This window comes from Hyla sarda, unplaced genomic scaffold (assembly GCF_029499605.1).
Source record: "Hyla sarda isolate aHylSar1 unplaced genomic scaffold, aHylSar1.hap1 scaffold_2521, whole genome shotgun sequence".
Classification (NCBI taxonomy): Eukaryota; Metazoa; Chordata; class Amphibia; order Anura; family Hylidae; genus Hyla; species Hyla sarda.
In genome coordinates this window covers 21,303-38,501 of record NW_026609209.1, presented here as the reverse complement: position 1 = coordinate 38,501, position 17,199 = coordinate 21,303, and the positions used below count along the sequence as shown (strand labels likewise).

Below are 17,199 nucleotides of genomic sequence, written 5' to 3'. Positions count from 1 at the left end.
AATATCTCAACGGAGAATACGTTTATATCTATGTGTGTGTGTGCGCATATATATATATATATATATATATATATATATATATATATATATATATATTTCTCCGCCGAAATCACTTTTAAACCCATTTCCACCTTTTTTTCCCTTCTCTTCCTCTTACTTTTTTTTCACGTTTTTTTACGTTTTTCTCCTTTTCGCCTCTTTTCTGGGCGTATTATTCTTCTTTTTCTTCTTTTTTTTCGTCTAATGCATACCCCATCAGTGCAGCAATGCTTATTCAATACCGCCAGCAGATGGAGACACTGGGGGATAATTTTCTAAGGATTTATACTGATTTTTCCTGTCTGAATTTGTCGCACAGAAAGTTGCAGGCCAAATATGTGTGACATTTCTGCGACTTTAGCTTCTAGAGCATTTTTACAACATTATACATAGGTGCTGAATACATAAAAAGCGACTGTTCAGCGACAGACAAGTCGCATCGGCTGAAAGTAGGCCAGAATGTCAGTCCATGTTGGAGCAGGTTTAGATACAGTCTAAAGCATAGATCTCAAAGTCTGTGCACAGAATTTAGCAAGGGCCTCGCACCTTCTGATGCATCAGGTAGGTGCACAATAGCATAGCCTAACCCTCTGTACTTTGGTCTATATTGATGCGGGACATAGACAGCCAGCTGATGACCAATCCATTAGTGCAATGGATGGCTGGAAGCATTTGTCTTTGCCTTTGCAATACCACAGAAGCAATGCATGGTCAATGTACAGCAATGACACACCTGTGTGAACAGCCAGGAGACCCCCCCCCCCCATGTTATGTTACATAGTTACATAGTTAGTACGGTCGAAAAAAGACATATGTCCATCAAGTTCAACCAGGGAATTAAGGGGTAGGGGTGTGGCGCGATATTGGGGAAGGGATGAGATTTTATATTTCTTCATAAGCATTAATCTTATTTTGTCAATTAGGAACATTCAGCACCCACCCGCTATCAAGGCAGCTGCCTATCATGTCATGCCCTACCTGCACAGGTGTGCTGGCTACTCAAATGATCCAATTAAGGAGGCCATTTAGTCAGCAGCAGCAGAAGTCCTGTGCCTGGACGCTCCAACAGGGGCCAGACACAAGCAGAAGCAGAAGCAGCAGAAGCAGCAGCAGCACCACCTTTTGTTTTTTGGCTGCAGCAGCAGCAAGGCCCACAGGGCTGGCTAGCTGGCTAGCCAGCAAGCAGGTAGCAATGAAAGTAGGAATCTTTCTTTTTAACCCTGTAAGGAGGTGGTGCACTGTACCCGAAGATACTGCCATATCGGGTCAATGCATAGGGCGACGGAAGCAAGCTTCGAAATCGGCCCCCGTTCTCAAAAATCCATTTAATATATGGTCCCCAGATAGGGGACGTATCAGATATTAAACTGATAAGAACAGATACTACACTTGATCTTAGCCAAAAGGCCGAGAAGCGATAACCGTGAAAGGGGCGGGCCCAACAAGGTCCCCTTCATGGGCACTATCACTGCTTGCTGTCAGGGAGGCTGCCAGACAATTTTCCATGCACACTCTGGGCTGGGGGGCAGTCAACCACCAGTACACACAGCAGAACCTAAACCCATACCATTATTGCTAAGCAGCAAGACAGGGGCCCATTGCACTCCCACGGGGCCTTTTTAAATGCAATCCATAACCCGGATTTGCCAGGAACCCTTCTTACTCCTCCTACTTGCATGTGACACTGGGCTTAGGATCTGCATAGGAAACACACACACAAGCACACACCTACCTTTGTTGCCTGCAGATGCCTCCTTGGCTGTCCCCAAACGGTATCAAACCAACACCCACGGGAAGCTGTAAGCATAGAGGACATGCCTGCACCCCATTGGACTTACCTGTGTGGGTTAAATCCGGGTTATTTGACAACCTATGGCGGTGATGGTTCTGCTCAGGCAGAGCAGTGCTGATGCTCCTCATAAAGCTGTCGCTGCTGTGAAGGTTCTAGGTGACATCACAAATCCCTATGGTTACATACACAACAAAGCTGGGTTGTTGTTGTTTACACTCTGCAAGGCCTGTGGAAGTGAGTGACATCATAGCACTGTAGTTCTGAGGGTTCAAGATGGATGCAACAATCTCCTGTTGCTTCTATGAAGGCCGTAATAGACGACATCACCAAACAGCTCCATAGTCACATACACAGCAAAGGAGAGATGTTGTTTACACCTAGTGATGTCAGTGGTATTGAGTGACATCACAGCACAGTGCTAAGGCTCCTGGGCCTGGACACAGCAGCGGCTGCAATATCTCAACGGAGAATACGTTTATATCTATGTGTGTGTGTGCGCATATATATATATATATATATATATATATATATATATATATATATATCTCCGCCGAAATCACTTTTAAACCCATTTCCACCTTTTTTTCCCTTCTCTTCCTCTTACTTTTTTTTCACGTTTTTTTACGTTTTTCTCCTTTTCGCCTCTTTTCTGGGCGTATTATTCTTCTTTTTCTTCTTTTTTTTCGTCTAATGCATACCCCATCAGTGCAGCAATGCTTATTCAATACCGCCAGCAGATGGAGACACTGGGGGATAATTTTCTAAGGATTTATACTGATTTTTCCTGTCTGAATTTGTCGCACAGAAAGTTGCAGGCCAAATATGTGTGACATTTCTGCGACTTTAGCTTCTAGAGCATTTTTACAACATTATACATAGGTGCTGAATACATAAAAAGCGACTGTTCAGCGACAGACAAGTCGCATCGGCTGAAAGTAGGCCAGAATGTCAGTCCATGTTGGAGCAGGTTTAGATACAGTCTAAAGCATAGATCTCAAAGTCTGTGCACAGAATTTAGCAAGGGCCTCGCACCTTCTGATGCATCAGGTAGGTGCACAATAGCATAGCCTAACCCTCTGTACTTTGGTCTATATTGATGCGGGACATAGACAGCCAGCTGATGACCAATCCATTAGTGCAATGGATGGCTGGAAGCATTTGTCTTTGCCTTTGCAATACCACAGAAGCAATGCATGGTCAATGTACAGCAATGACACACCTGTGTGAACAGCCAGGAGACCCCCCCCCCATGTTATGTTACATAGTTACATAGTTAGTACGGTCGAAAAAAGACATATGTCCATCAAGTTCAACCAGGGAATTAAGGGGTAGGGGTGTGGCGCGATATTGGGGAAGGGATGAGATTTTATATTTCTTCATAAGCATTAATCTTATTTTGTCAATTAGGAACATTCAGCACCCACCCGCTATCAAGGCAGCTGCCTATCATGTCATGCCCTACCTGCACAGGTGTGCTGGCTACTCAAATGATCCAATTAAGGAGGCCATTTAGTCAGCAGCAGCAGAAGTCCTGTGCCTGGACGCTCCAACAGGGGCCAGACACAAGCAGAAGCAGAAGCAGCAGAAGCACCACCTTTTGTTTTTTGGCTGCAGCAGCAGCAAGGCCCACAGGGCTGGCTAGCTGGCTAGCCAGCAAGCAGGTAGCAATGAAAGTAGGAATCTTTCTTTTTAACCCTGTAAGGGGGTGGTGCACTGTACCCGAAGATACTGCCATATCGGGTCAATGCATAGGGCGACGGAAGCAAGCTTCGAAATCGGCCCCCGTTCTCAAAAATCCATTTAATATATGGTCCCCAGATAGGGGACGTATCAGATATTAAACTGATAAGAACAGATACTACACTTGATCTTAGCCAAAAGGCCGAGAAGCGATAACCGTGAAAGGGGCGGGCCCAACAAGGTCCCCTTCATGGGCACTATCACTGCTTGCTGTCAGGGAGGCTGCCAGACAATTTTCCATGCACACTCTGGGCTGGGGGGCAGTCAACCACCAGTACACACAGCAGAACCTAAACCCATACCATTATTGCTAAGCAGCAAGACAGGGGCCCATTGCACTCCCACGGGGCCTTTTTAAATGCAATCCATAACCCGGATTTGCCAGGAACCCTTCTTACTCCTCCTACTTGCATGTGACACTGGGCTTAGGATCTGCATAGGAAACACACACACAAGCACACACCTACCTTTGTTGCCTGCAGATGCCTCCTTGGCTGTCCCCAAACGGTATCAAACCAACACCCACGGGAAGCTGTAAGCATAGAGGACATGCCTGCACCCCATTGGACTTACCTGTGTGGGTTAAATCCGGGTTATTTGACAACCTATGGCGGTGATGGTTCTGCTCAGGCAGAGCAGTGCTGATGCTCCTCATAAAGCTGTCGCTGCTGTGAAGGTTCTAGGTGACATCACAAATCCCTATGGTTACATACACAACAAAGCTGGGTTGTTGTTGTTTACACTCTGCAAGGCCTGTGGAAGTGAGTGACATCATAGCACTGTAGTTCTGAGGGTTCAAGATGGATGCAACAATCTCCTGTTGCTTCTATGAAGGCCGTAATAGACGACATCACCAAACAGCTCCATAGTCACATACACAGCAAAGGAGAGATGTTGTTTACACCTAGTGATGTCAGTGGTATTGAGTGACATCACAGCACAGTGCTAAGGCTCCTGGGCCTGGACACAGCAGCGGCTGCAATATCTCAACGGAGAATACGTTTATATCTATGTGTGTGTGTGCGCATATATATATATATATATATATATATATATATATATATATATATATTCTCCGCCGAAATCACTTTTAAACCCATTTCCACCTTTTTTTCCCTTCTCTTCCTCTTACTTTTTTTTCACGTTTTTTTACGTTTTTCTCCTTTTCGCCTCTTTTCTGGGCGTATTATTCTTCTTTTTCTTCTTTTTTTTCGTCTAATGCATACCCCATCAGTGCAGCAATGCTTATTCAATACCGCCAGCAGATGGAGACACTGGGGGATAATTTTCTAAGGATTTATACTGATTTTTCCTGTCTGAATTTGTCGCACAGAAAGTTGCAGGCCAAATATGTGTGACATTTCTGCGACTTTAGCTTCTAGAGCATTTTTACAACATTATACATAGGTGCTGAATACATAAAAAGCGACTGTTCAGCGACAGACAAGTCGCATCGGCTGAAAGTAGGCCAGAATGTCAGTCCATGTTGGAGCAGGTTTAGATACAGTCTAAAGCATAGATCTCAAAGTCTGTGCACAGAATTTAGCAAGGGCCTCGCACCTTCTGATGCATCAGGTAGGTGCACAATAGCATAGCCTAACCCTCTGTACTTTGGTCTATATTGATGCGGGACATAGACAGCCAGCTGATGACCAATCCATTAGTGCAATGGATGGCTGGAAGCATTTGTCTTTGCCTTTGCAATACCACAGAAGCAATGCATGGTCAATGTACAGCAATGACACACCTGTGTGAACAGCCAGGAGACCCCCCCCCCCATGTTATGTTACATAGTTACATAGTTAGTACGGTCGAAAAAAGACATATGTCCATCAAGTTCAACCAGGGAATTAAGGGGTAGGGGTGTGGCGCGATATTGGGGAAGGGATGAGATTTTATATTTCTTCATAAGCATTAATCTTATTTTGTCAATTAGGAACATTCAGCACCCACCCGCTATCAAGGCAGCTGCCTATCATGTCATGCCCTACCTGCACAGGTGTGCTGGCTACTCAAATGATCCAATTAAGGAGGCCATTTAGTCAGCAGCAGCAGAAGTCCTGTGCCTGGACGCTCCAACAGGGGCCAGACACAAGCAGAAGCAGAAGCAGCAGAAGCAGCAGCAGCACCACCTTTTGTTTTTTGGCTGCAGCAGCAGCAAGGCCCACAGGGCTGGCTAGCTGGCTAGCCAGCAAGCAGGTAGCAATGAAAGTAGGAATCTTTCTTTTTAACCCTGTAAGGGGGTGGTGCACTGTACCCGAAGATACTGCCATATCGGGTCAATGCATAGGGCGACGGAAGCAAGCTTCGAAATCGGCCCCCGTTCTCAAAAATCCATTTAATATATGGTCCCCAGATAGGGGACGTATCAGATATTAAACTGATAAGAACAGATACTACACTTGATCTTAGCCAAAAGGCCGAGAAGCGATAACCGTGAAAGGGGCGGGCCCAACAAGGTCCCCTTCATGGGCACTATCACTGCTTGCTGTCAGGGAGGCTGCCAGACAATTTTCCATGCACACTCTGGGCTGGGGGGCAGTCAACCACCAGTACACACAGCAGAACCTAAACCCATACCATTATTGCTAAGCAGCAAGACAGGGGCCCATTGCACTCCCACGGGGCCTTTTTAAATGCAATCCATAACCCGGATTTGCCAGGAACCCTTCTTACTCCTCCTACTTGCATGTGACACTGGGCTTAGGATCTGCATAGGAAACACACACACAAGCACACACCTACCTTTGTTGCCTGCAGATGCCTCCTTGGCTGTCCCCAAACGGTATCAAACCAACACCCACGGGAAGCTGTAAGCATAGAGGACATGCCTGCACCCCATTGGACTTACCTGTGTGGGTTAAATCCGGGTTATTTGACAACCTATGGCGGTGATGGTTCTGCTCAGGCAGAGCAGTGCTGATGCTCCTCATAAAGCTGTCGCTGCTGTGAAGGTTCTAGGTGACATCACAAATCCCTATGGTTACATACACAACAAAGCTGGGTTGTTGTTGTTTACACTCTGCAAGGCCTGTGGAAGTGAGTGACATCATAGCACTGTAGTTCTGAGGGTTCAAGATGGATGCAACAATCTCCTGTTGCTTCTATGAAGGCCGTAATAGACGACATCACCAAACAGCTCCATAGTCACATACACAGCAAAGGAGAGATGTTGTTTACACCTAGTGATGTCAGTGGTATTGAGTGACATCACAGCACAGTGCTAAGGCTCCTGGGCCTGGACACAGCAGCGGCTGCAATATCTCAACGGAGAATACGTTTATATCTATGTGTGTGTGTGCGCATATATATATATATATATATATATATATATATATATATATATATATTCTCCGCCGAAATCACTTTTAGACCCATTTCCACCTTTTTTTCCCTTCTCTTCCTCTTACTTTTTTTTCACGTTTTTTTTTACGTTTTTCTCCTTTTCGCCTCTTTTCTGGGCGTATTATTCTTCTTTTTCTTCTTTTTTTTCGTCTAATGCATACCCCATCAGTGCAGCAATGCTTATTCAATACCGCCAGCAGATGGAGACACTGGGGGATAATTTTCTAAGGATTTATACTGATTTTTCCTGTCTGAATTTGTCGCACAGAAAGTTGCAGGCCAAATATGTGTGACATTTCTGCGACTTTAGCTTCTAGAGCATTTTTACAACATTATACATAGGTGCTGAATACATAAAAAGCGACTGTTCAGCGACAGACAAGTCGCATCGGCTGAAAGTAGGCCAGAATGTCAGTCCATGTTGGAGCAGGTTTAGATACAGTCTAAAGCATAGATCTCAAAGTCTGTGCACAGAATTTAGCAAGGGCCTCGCACCTTCTGATGCATCAGGTAGGTGCACAATAGCATAGCCTAACCCTCTGTGCTTTGGTCTATATTGATGCGGGACATAGACAGCCAGCTGATGACCAATCCATTAGTGCAATGGATGGCTGGAAGCATTTGTCTTTGCCTTTGCAATACCACAGAAGCAATGCATGGTCAATGTACAGCAATGACACACCTGTGTGAACAGCCAGGAGACCCCCCCCCCATGTTATGTTACATAGTTACATAGTTAGTACGGTCGAAAAAAGACATATGTCCATCAAGTTCAACCAGGGAATTAAGGGGTAGGGGTGTGGCGCGATATTGGGGAAGGGATGAGATTTTATATTTCTTCATAAGCATTAATCTTATTTTGTCAATTAGGAACATTCAGCACCCACCCGCTATCAAGGCAGCTGCCTATCATGTCATGCCCTACCTGCACAGGTGTGCTGGCTACTCAAATGATCCAATTAAGGAGGCCATTTAGTCAGCAGCAGCAGAAGTCCTGTGCCTGGACGCTCCAACAGGGGCCAGACACAAGCAGAAGCAGAAGCAGCAGAAGCAGCAGCAGCACCACCTTTTGTTTTTTGGCTGCAGCAGCAGCAAGGCCCACAGGGCTGGCTAGCTGGCTAGCCAGCAAGCAGGTAGCAATGAAAGTAGGAATCTTTCTTTTTAACCCTGTAAGGGGGTGGTGCACTGTACCCGAAGATACTGCCATATCGGGTCAATGCATAGGGCGACGGAAGCAAGCTTCGAAATCGGCCCCCGTTCTCAAAAATCCATTTAATATATGGTCCCCAGATAGGGGACGTATCAGATATTAAACTGATAAGAACAGATACTACACTTGATCTTAGCCAAAAGGCCGAGAAGCGATAACCGTGAAAGGGGCGGGCCCAACAAGGTCCCCTTCATGGGCACTATCACTGCTTGCTGTCAGGGAGGCTGCCAGACAATTTTCCATGCACACTCTGGGCTGGGGGGCAGTCAACCACCAGTACACACAGCAGAACCTAAACCCATACCATTATTGCTAAGCAGCAAGACAGGGGCCCATTGCACTCCCACGGGGCCTTTTTAAATGCAATCCATAACCCGGATTTGCCAGGAACCCTTCTTACTCCTCCTACTTGCATGTGACACTGGGCTTAGGATCTGCATAGGAAACACACACACAAGCACACACCTACCTTTGTTGCCTGCAGATGCCTCCTTGGCTGTCCCCAAACGGTATCAAACCAACACCCACGGGAAGCTGTAAGCATAGAGGACATGCCTGCACCCCATTGGACTTACCTGTGTGGGTTAAATCCGGGTTATTTGACAACCTATGGCGGTGATGGTTCTGCTCAGGCAGAGCAGTGCTGATGCTCCTCATAAAGCTGTCGCTGCTGTGAAGGTTCTAGGTGACATCACAAATCCCTATGGTTACATACACAACAAAGCTGGGTTGTTGTTGTTTACACTCTGCAAGGCCTGTGGAAGTGAGTGACATCATAGCACTGTAGTTCTGAGGGTTCAAGATGGATGCAACAATCTCCTGTTGCTTCTATGAAGGCCGTAATAGACGACATCACCAAACAGCTCCATAGTCACATACACAGCAAAGGAGAGATGTTGTTTACACCTAGTGATGTCAGTGGTATTGAGTGACATCACAGCACAGTGCTAAGGCTCCTGGGCCTGGACACAGCAGCGGCTGCAATATCTCAACGGAGAATACGTTTATATCTATGTGTGTGTGTGCGCATATATATATATATATATATATATATATATATATATATATATATATTCTCCGCCGAAATCACTTTTAAACCCATTTCCACCTTTTTTTCCCTTCTCTTCCTCTTACTTTTTTTTCACGTTTTTTTACGTTTTTCTCCTTTTCGCCTCTTTTCTGGGCGTATTATTCTTCTTTTTCTTCTTTTTTTTCGTCTAATGCATACCCCATCAGTGCAGCAATGCTTATTCAATACCGCCAGCAGATGGAGACACTGGGGGATAATTTTCTAAGGATTTATACTGATTTTTCCTGTCTGAATTTGTCGCACAGAAAGTTGCAGGCCAAATATGTGTGACATTTCTGCGACTTTAGCTTCTAGAGCATTTTTACAACATTATACATAGGTGCTGAATACATAAAAAGCGACTGTTCAGCGACAGACAAGTCGCATCGGCTGAAAGTAGGCCAGAATGTCAGTCCATGTTGGAGCAGGTTTAGATACAGTCTAAAGCATAGATCTCAAAGTCTGTGCACAGAATTTAGCAAGGGCCTCGCACCTTCTGATGCATCAGGTAGGTGCACAATAGCATAGCCTAACCCTCTGTACTTTGGTCTATATTGATGCGGGACATAGACAGCCAGCTGATGACCAATCCATTAGTGCAATGGATGGCTGGAAGCATTTGTCTTTGCCTTTGCAATACCACAGAAGCAATGCATGGTCAATGTACAGCAATGACACACCTGTGTGAACAGCCAGGAGACCCCCCCCCCCATGTTATGTTACATAGTTACATAGTTAGTACGGTCGAAAAAAGACATATGTCCATCAAGTTCAACCAGGGAATTAAGGGGTAGGGGTGTGGCGCGATATTGGGGAAGGGATGAGATTTTATATTTCTTCATAAGCATTAATCTTATTTTGTCAATTAGGAACATTCAGCACCCACCCGCTATCAAGGCAGCTGCCTATCATGTCATGCCCTACCTGCACAGGTGTGCTGGCTACTCAAATGATCCAATTAAGGAGGCCATTTAGTCAGCAGCAGCAGAAGTCCTGTGCCTGGACGCTCCAACAGGGGCCAGACACAAGCAGAAGCAGAAGCAGCAGAAGCAGCAGCAGCACCACCTTTTGTTTTTTGGCTGCAGCAGCAGCAAGGCCCACAGGGCTGGCTAGCTGGCTAGCCAGCAAGCAGGTAGCAATGAAAGTAGGAATCTTTCTTTTTAACCCTGTAAGGGGGTGGTGCACTGTACCCGAAGATACTGCCATATCGGGTCAATGCATAGGGCGACGGAAGCAAGCTTCGAAATCGGCCCCCGTTCTCAAAAATCCATTTAATATATGGTCCCCAGATAGGGGACGTATCAGATATTAAACTGATAAGAACAGATACTACACTTGATCTTAGCCAAAAGGCCGAGAAGCGATAACCGTGAAAGGGGCGGGCCCAACAAGGTCCCCTTCATGGGCACTATCACTGCTTGCTGTCAGGGAGGCTGCCAGACAATTTTCCATGCACACTCTGGGCTGGGGGGCAGTCAACCACCAGTACACACAGCAGAACCTAAACCCATACCATTATTGCTAAGCAGCAAGACAGGGGCCCATTGCACTCCCACGGGGCCTTTTTAAATGCAATCCATAACCCGGATTTGCCAGGAACCCTTCTTACTCCTCCTACTTGCATGTGACACTGGGCTTAGGATCTGCATAGGAAACACACACACAAGCACACACCTACCTTTGTTGCCTGCAGATGCCTCCTTGGCTGTCCCCAAACGGTATCAAACCAACACCCACGGGAAGCTGTAAGCATAGAGGACATGCCTGCACCCCATTGGACTTACCTGTGTGGGTTAAATCCGGGTTATTTGACAACCTATGGCGGTGATGGTTCTGCTCAGGCAGAGCAGTGCTGATGCTCCTCATAAAGCTGTCGCTGCTGTGAAGGTTCTAGGTGACATCACAAATCCCTATGGTTACATACACAACAAAGCTGGGTTGTTGTTGTTTACACTCTGCAAGGCCTGTGGAAGTGAGTGACATCATAGCACTGTAGTTCTGAGGGTTCAAGATGGATGCAACAATCTCCTGTTGCTTCTATGAAGGCCGTAATAGACGACATCACCAAACAGCTCCATAGTCACATACACAGCAAAGGAGAGATGTTGTTTACACCTAGTGATGTCAGTGGTATTGAGTGACATCACAGCACAGTGCTAAGGCTCCTGGGCCTGGACACAGCAGCGGCTGCAATATCTCAACGGAGAATACGTTTATATCTATGTGTGTGTGTGCGCATATATATATATATATATATATATATATATATATATATATATATTTCTCCGCCGAAATCACTTTTAAACCCATTTCCACCTTTTTTTCCCTTCTCTTCCTCTTACTTTTTTTTCACGTTTTTTTACGTTTTTCTCCTTTTCGCCTCTTTTCTGGGCGTATTATTCTTCTTTTTCTTCTTTTTTTTCGTCTAATGCATACCCCATCAGTGCAGCAATGCTTATTCAATACCGCCAGCAGATGGAGACACTGGGGGATAATTTTCTAAGGATTTATACTGATTTTTCCTGTCTGAATTTGTCGCACAGAAAGTTGCAGGCCAAATATGTGTGACATTTCTGCGACTTTAGCTTCTAGAGCATTTTTACAACATTATACATAGGTGCTGAATACATAAAAAGCGACTGTTCAGCGACAGACAAGTCGCATCGGCTGAAAGTAGGCCAGAATGTCAGTCCATGTTGGAGCAGGTTTAGATACAGTCTAAAGCATAGATCTCAAAGTCTGTGCACAGAATTTAGCAAGGGCCTCGCACCTTCTGATGCATCAGGTAGGTGCACAATAGCATAGCCTAACCCTCTGTACTTTGGTCTATATTGATGCGGGACATAGACAGCCAGCTGATGACCAATCCATTAGTGCAATGGATGGCTGGAAGCATTTGTCTTTGCCTTTGCAATACCACAGAAGCAATGCATGGTCAATGTACAGCAATGACACACCTGTGTGAACAGCCAGGAGACCCCCCCCCCCATGTTATGTTACATAGTTACATAGTTAGTACGGTCGAAAAAAGACATATGTCCATCAAGTTCAACCAGGGAATTAAGGGGTAGGGGTGTGGCGCGATATTGGGGAAGGGATGAGATTTTATATTTCTTCATAAGCATTAATCTTATTTTGTCAATTAGGAACATTCAGCACCCACCCGCTATCAAGGCAGCTGCCTATCATGTCATGCCCTACCTGCACAGGTGTGCTGGCTACTCAAATGATCCAATTAAGGAGGCCATTTAGTCAGCAGCAGCAGAAGTCCTGTGCCTGGACGCTCCAACAGGGGCCAGACACAAGCAGAAGCAGAAGCAGCAGAAGCAGCAGCAGCACCACCTTTTGTTTTTTGGCTGCAGCAGCAGCAAGGCCCACAGGGCTGGCTAGCTGGCTAGCCAGCAAGCAGGTAGCAATGAAAGTAGGAATCTTTCTTTTTAACCCTGTAAGGGGGTGGTGCACTGTACCCGAAGATACTGCCATATCGGGTCAATGCATAGGGCGACGGAAGCAAGCTTCGAAATCGGCCCCCGTTCTCAAAAATCCATTTAATATATGGTCCCCAGATAGGGGACGTATCAGATATTAAACTGATAAGAACAGATACTACACTTGATCTTAGCCAAAAGGCCGAGAAGCGATAACCGTGAAAGGGGCGGGCCCAACAAGGTCCCCTTCATGGGCACTATCACTGCTTGCTGTCAGGGAGGCTGCCAGACAATTTTCCATGCACACTCTGGGCTGGGGGGCAGTCAACCACCAGTACACACAGCAGAACCTAAACCCATACCATTATTGCTAAGCAGCAAGACAGGGGCCCATTGCACTCCCACGGGGCCTTTTTAAATGCAATCCATAACCCGGATTTGCCAGGAACCCTTCTTACTCCTCCTACTTGCATGTGACACTGGGCTTAGGATCTGCATAGGAAACACACACACAAGCACACACCTACCTTTGTTGCCTGCAGATGCCTCCTTGGCTGTCCCCAAACGGTATCAAACCAACACCCACGGGAAGCTGTAAGCATAGAGGACATGCCTGCACCCCATTGGACTTACCTGTGTGGGTTAAATCCGGGTTATTTGACAACCTATGGCGGTGATGGTTCTGCTCAGGCAGAGCAGTGCTGATGCTCCTCATAAAGCTGTCGCTGCTGTGAAGGTTCTAGGTGACATCACAAATCCCTATGGTTACATACACAACAAAGCTGGGTTGTTGTTGTTTACACTCTGCAAGGCCTGTGGAAGTGAGTGACATCATAGCACTGTAGTTCTGAGGGTTCAAGATGGATGCAACAATCTCCTGTTGCTTCTATGAAGGCCGTAATAGACGACATCACCAAACAGCTCCATAGTCACATACACAGCAAAGGAGAGATGTTGTTTACACCTAGTGATGTCAGTGGTATTGAGTGACATCACAGCACAGTGCTAAGGCTCCTGGGCCTGGACACAGCAGCGGCTGCAATATCTCAACGGAGAATACGTTTATATCTATGTGTGTGTGTGCGCATATATATATATATATATATATATATATATATATATATATTTCTCCGCCGAAATCACTTTTAGACCCATTTCCACCTTTTTTTCCCTTCTCTTCCTCTTACTTTTTTTTCACGTTTTTTTTTACGTTTTTCTCCTTTTCGCCTCTTTTCTGGGCGTATTATTCTTCTTTTTCTTCTTTTTTTTCGTCTAATGCATACCCCATCAGTGCAGCAATGCTTATTCAATACCGCCAGCAGATGGAGACACTGGGGGATAATTTTCTAAGGATTTATACTGATTTTTCCTGTCTGAATTTGTCGCACAGAAAGTTGCAGGCCAAATATGTGTGACATTTCTGCGACTTTAGCTTCTAGAGCATTTTTACAACATTATACATAGGTGCTGAATACATAAAAAGCGACTGTTCAGCGACAGACAAGTCGCATCGGCTGAAAGTAGGCCAGAATGTCAGTCCATGTTGGAGCAGGTTTAGATACAGTCTAAAGCATAGATCTCAAAGTCTGTGCACAGAATTTAGCAAGGGCCTCGCACCTTCTGATGCATCAGGTAGGTGCACAATAGCATAGCCTAACCCTCTGTGCTTTGGTCTATATTGATGCGGGACATAGACAGCCAGCTGATGACCAATCCATTAGTGCAATGGATGGCTGGAAGCATTTGTCTTTGCCTTTGCAATACCACAGAAGCAATGCATGGTCAATGTACAGCAATGACACACCTGTGTGAACAGCCAGGAGACCCCCCCCCCATGTTATGTTACATAGTTACATAGTTAGTACGGTCGAAAAAAGACATATGTCCATCAAGTTCAACCAGGGAATTAAGGGGTAGGGGTGTGGCGCGATATTGGGGAAGGGATGAGATTTTATATTTCTTCATAAGCATTAATCTTATTTTGTCAATTAGGAACATTCAGCACCCACCCGCTATCAAGGCAGCTGCCTATCATGTCATGCCCTACCTGCACAGGTGTGCTGGCTACTCAAATGATCCAATTAAGGAGGCCATTTAGTCAGCAGCAGCAGAAGTCCTGTGCCTGGACGCTCCAACAGGGGCCAGACACAAGCAGAAGCAGAAGCAGCAGAAGCAGCAGCAGCACCACCTTTTGTTTTTTGGCTGCAGCAGCAGCAAGGCCCACAGGGCTGGCTAGCTGGCTAGCCAGCAAGCAGGTAGCAATGAAAGTAGGAATCTTTCTTTTTAACCCTGTAAGGGGGTGGTGCACTGTACCCGAAGATACTGCCATATCGGGTCAATGCATAGGGCGACGGAAGCAAGCTTCGAAATCGGCCCCCGTTCTCAAAAATCCATTTAATATATGGTCCCCAGATAGGGGACGTATCAGATATTAAACTGATAAGAACAGATACTACACTTGATCTTAGCCAAAAGGCCGAGAAGCGATAACCGTGAAAGGGGCGGGCCCAACAAGGTCCCCTTCATGGGCACTATCACTGCTTGCTGTCAGGGAGGCTGCCAGACAATTTTCCATGCACACTCTGGGCTGGGGGGCAGTCAACCACCAGTACACACAGCAGAACCTAAACCCATACCATTATTGCTAAGCAGCAAGACAGGGGCCCATTGCACTCCCACGGGGCCTTTTTAAATGCAATCCATAACCCGGATTTGCCAGGAACCCTTCTTACTCCTCCTACTTGCATGTGACACTGGGCTTAGGATCTGCATAGGAAACACACACACAAGCACACACCTACCTTTGTTGCCTGCAGATGCCTCCTTGGCTGTCCCCAAACGGTATCAAACCAACACCCACGGGAAGCTGTAAGCATAGAGGACATGCCTGCACCCCATTGGACTTACCTGTGTGGGTTAAATCCGGGTTATTTGACAACCTATGGCGGTGATGGTTCTGCTCAGGCAGAGCAGTGCTGATGCTCCTCATAAAGCTGTCGCTGCTGTGAAGGTTCTAGGTGACATCACAAATCCCTATGGTTACATACACAACAAAGCTGGGTTGTTGTTGTTTACACTCTGCAAGGCCTGTGGAAGTGAGTGACATCATAGCACTGTAGTTCTGAGGGTTCAAGATGGATGCAACAATCTCCTGTTGCTTCTATGAAGGCCGTAATAGACGACATCACCAAACAGCTCCATAGTCACATACACAGCAAAGGAGAGATGTTGTTTACACCTAGTGATGTCAGTGGTATTGAGTGACATCACAGCACAGTGCTAAGGCTCCTGGGCCTGGACACAGCAGCGGCTGCAATATCTCAACGGAGAATACGTTTATATCTATGTGTGTGTGTGCGCATATATATATATATATATATATATATATATATATATATATATATTTCTCCGCCGAAATCACTTTTAAACCCATTTCCACCTTTTTTTCCCTTCTCTTCCTCTTACTTTTTTTTCACGTTTTTTTACGTTTTTCTCCTTTTCGCCTCTTTTCTGGGCGTATTATTCTTCTTTTTCTTCTTTTTTTTCGTCTAATGCATACCCCATCAGTGCAGCAATGCTTATTCAATACCGCCAGCAGATGGAGACACTGGGGGATAATTTTCTAAGGATTTATACTGATTTTTCCTGTCTGAATTTGTCGCACAGAAAGTTGCAGGCCAAATATGTGTGACATTTCTGCGACTTTAGCTTCTAGAGCATTTTTACAACATTATACATAGGTGCTGAATACATAAAAAGCGACTGTTCAGCGACAGACAAGTCGCATCGGCTGAAAGTAGGCCAGAATGTCAGTCCATGTTGGAGCAGGTTTAGATACAGTCTAAAGCATAGATCTCAAAGTCTGTGCACAGAATTTAGCAAGGGCCTCGCACCTTCTGATGCATCAGGTAGGTGCACAATAGCATAGCCTAACCCTCTGTACTTTGGTCTATATTGATGCGGGACATAGACAGCCAGCTGATGACCAATCCATTAGTGCAATGGATGGCTGGAAGCATTTGTCTTTGCCTTTGCAATACCACAGAAGCAATGCATGGTCAATGTACAGCAATGACACACCTGTGTGAACAGCCAGGAGACCCCCCCCCCCCCATGTTATGTTACATAGTTACATAGTTAGTACGGTCGAAAAAAGACATATGTCCATCAAGTTCAACCAGGGAATTAAGGGGTAGGGGTGTGGCGCGATATTGGGGAAGGGATGAGATTTTATATTTCTTCATAAGCATTAATCTTATTTTGTCAATTAGGAACATTCAGCACCCACCCGCTATCAAGGCAGCTGCCTATCATGTCATGCCCTACCTGCACAGGTGTGCTGGCTACTCAAATGATCCAATTAAGGAGGCCATTTAGTCAGCAGCAGCAGAAGTCCTGTGCCTGGACGCTCCAACAGGGGCCAGACACAAGCAGAAGCAGAAGCAGCAGAAGCAGCAGCAGCACCACCTTTTGTTTTTTGGCTGCAGCAGCAGCAAGGCCCACAGGGCTGGCTAGCTGGCTAGCCAGCAAGCAGGTAGCAATGAAAGTAGGAATCTTTCTTTTTAACCCTGTAAGG

The 17,199-nt window shown here is 45.8% G+C and overlaps 7 non-coding genes across 7 annotated transcripts; all 7 read right to left on the bottom strand.

Moving 5' to 3' along the window:
- Nucleotides 1-1,267: 1,267 nt before the first annotated feature.
- Nucleotides 1,268-1,458, bottom strand: LOC130323655 (U2 spliceosomal RNA). Its single transcript, XR_008868885.1, has one exon. It is a non-coding gene; the product is annotated as a U2 spliceosomal RNA (small nuclear RNA).
- Nucleotides 1,459-3,534: 2,076 nt separating this feature from the next.
- Nucleotides 3,535-3,725, bottom strand: LOC130323651 (U2 spliceosomal RNA). The gene has a single exon (XR_008868882.1). It is a non-coding gene; the product is annotated as a U2 spliceosomal RNA (small nuclear RNA).
- Nucleotides 3,726-5,812: 2,087 nt separating this feature from the next.
- Nucleotides 5,813-6,003, bottom strand: LOC130323650 (U2 spliceosomal RNA). The gene has a single exon (XR_008868881.1). It is a non-coding gene; the product is annotated as a U2 spliceosomal RNA (small nuclear RNA).
- A 2,088-nt stretch (nt 6,004-8,091) lies between these two features.
- Nucleotides 8,092-8,282, bottom strand: LOC130323649 (U2 spliceosomal RNA). The gene has a single exon (XR_008868880.1). It is a non-coding gene; the product is annotated as a U2 spliceosomal RNA (small nuclear RNA).
- A 2,087-nt stretch (nt 8,283-10,369) lies between these two features.
- Nucleotides 10,370-10,560, bottom strand: LOC130323648 (U2 spliceosomal RNA). Its single transcript, XR_008868879.1, has one exon. It is a non-coding gene; the product is annotated as a U2 spliceosomal RNA (small nuclear RNA).
- A 2,086-nt stretch (nt 10,561-12,646) lies between these two features.
- On the bottom strand, nt 12,647-12,837 carry LOC130323647 (U2 spliceosomal RNA). Its single transcript, XR_008868878.1, has one exon. It is a non-coding gene; the product is annotated as a U2 spliceosomal RNA (small nuclear RNA).
- Nucleotides 12,838-14,920: 2,083 nt separating this feature from the next.
- LOC130323646 (U2 spliceosomal RNA) lies at nt 14,921-15,111 on the bottom strand. The gene has a single exon (XR_008868877.1). It is a non-coding gene; the product is annotated as a U2 spliceosomal RNA (small nuclear RNA).
- Between the last annotated feature and the right edge of the window lie 2,088 nt (nt 15,112-17,199).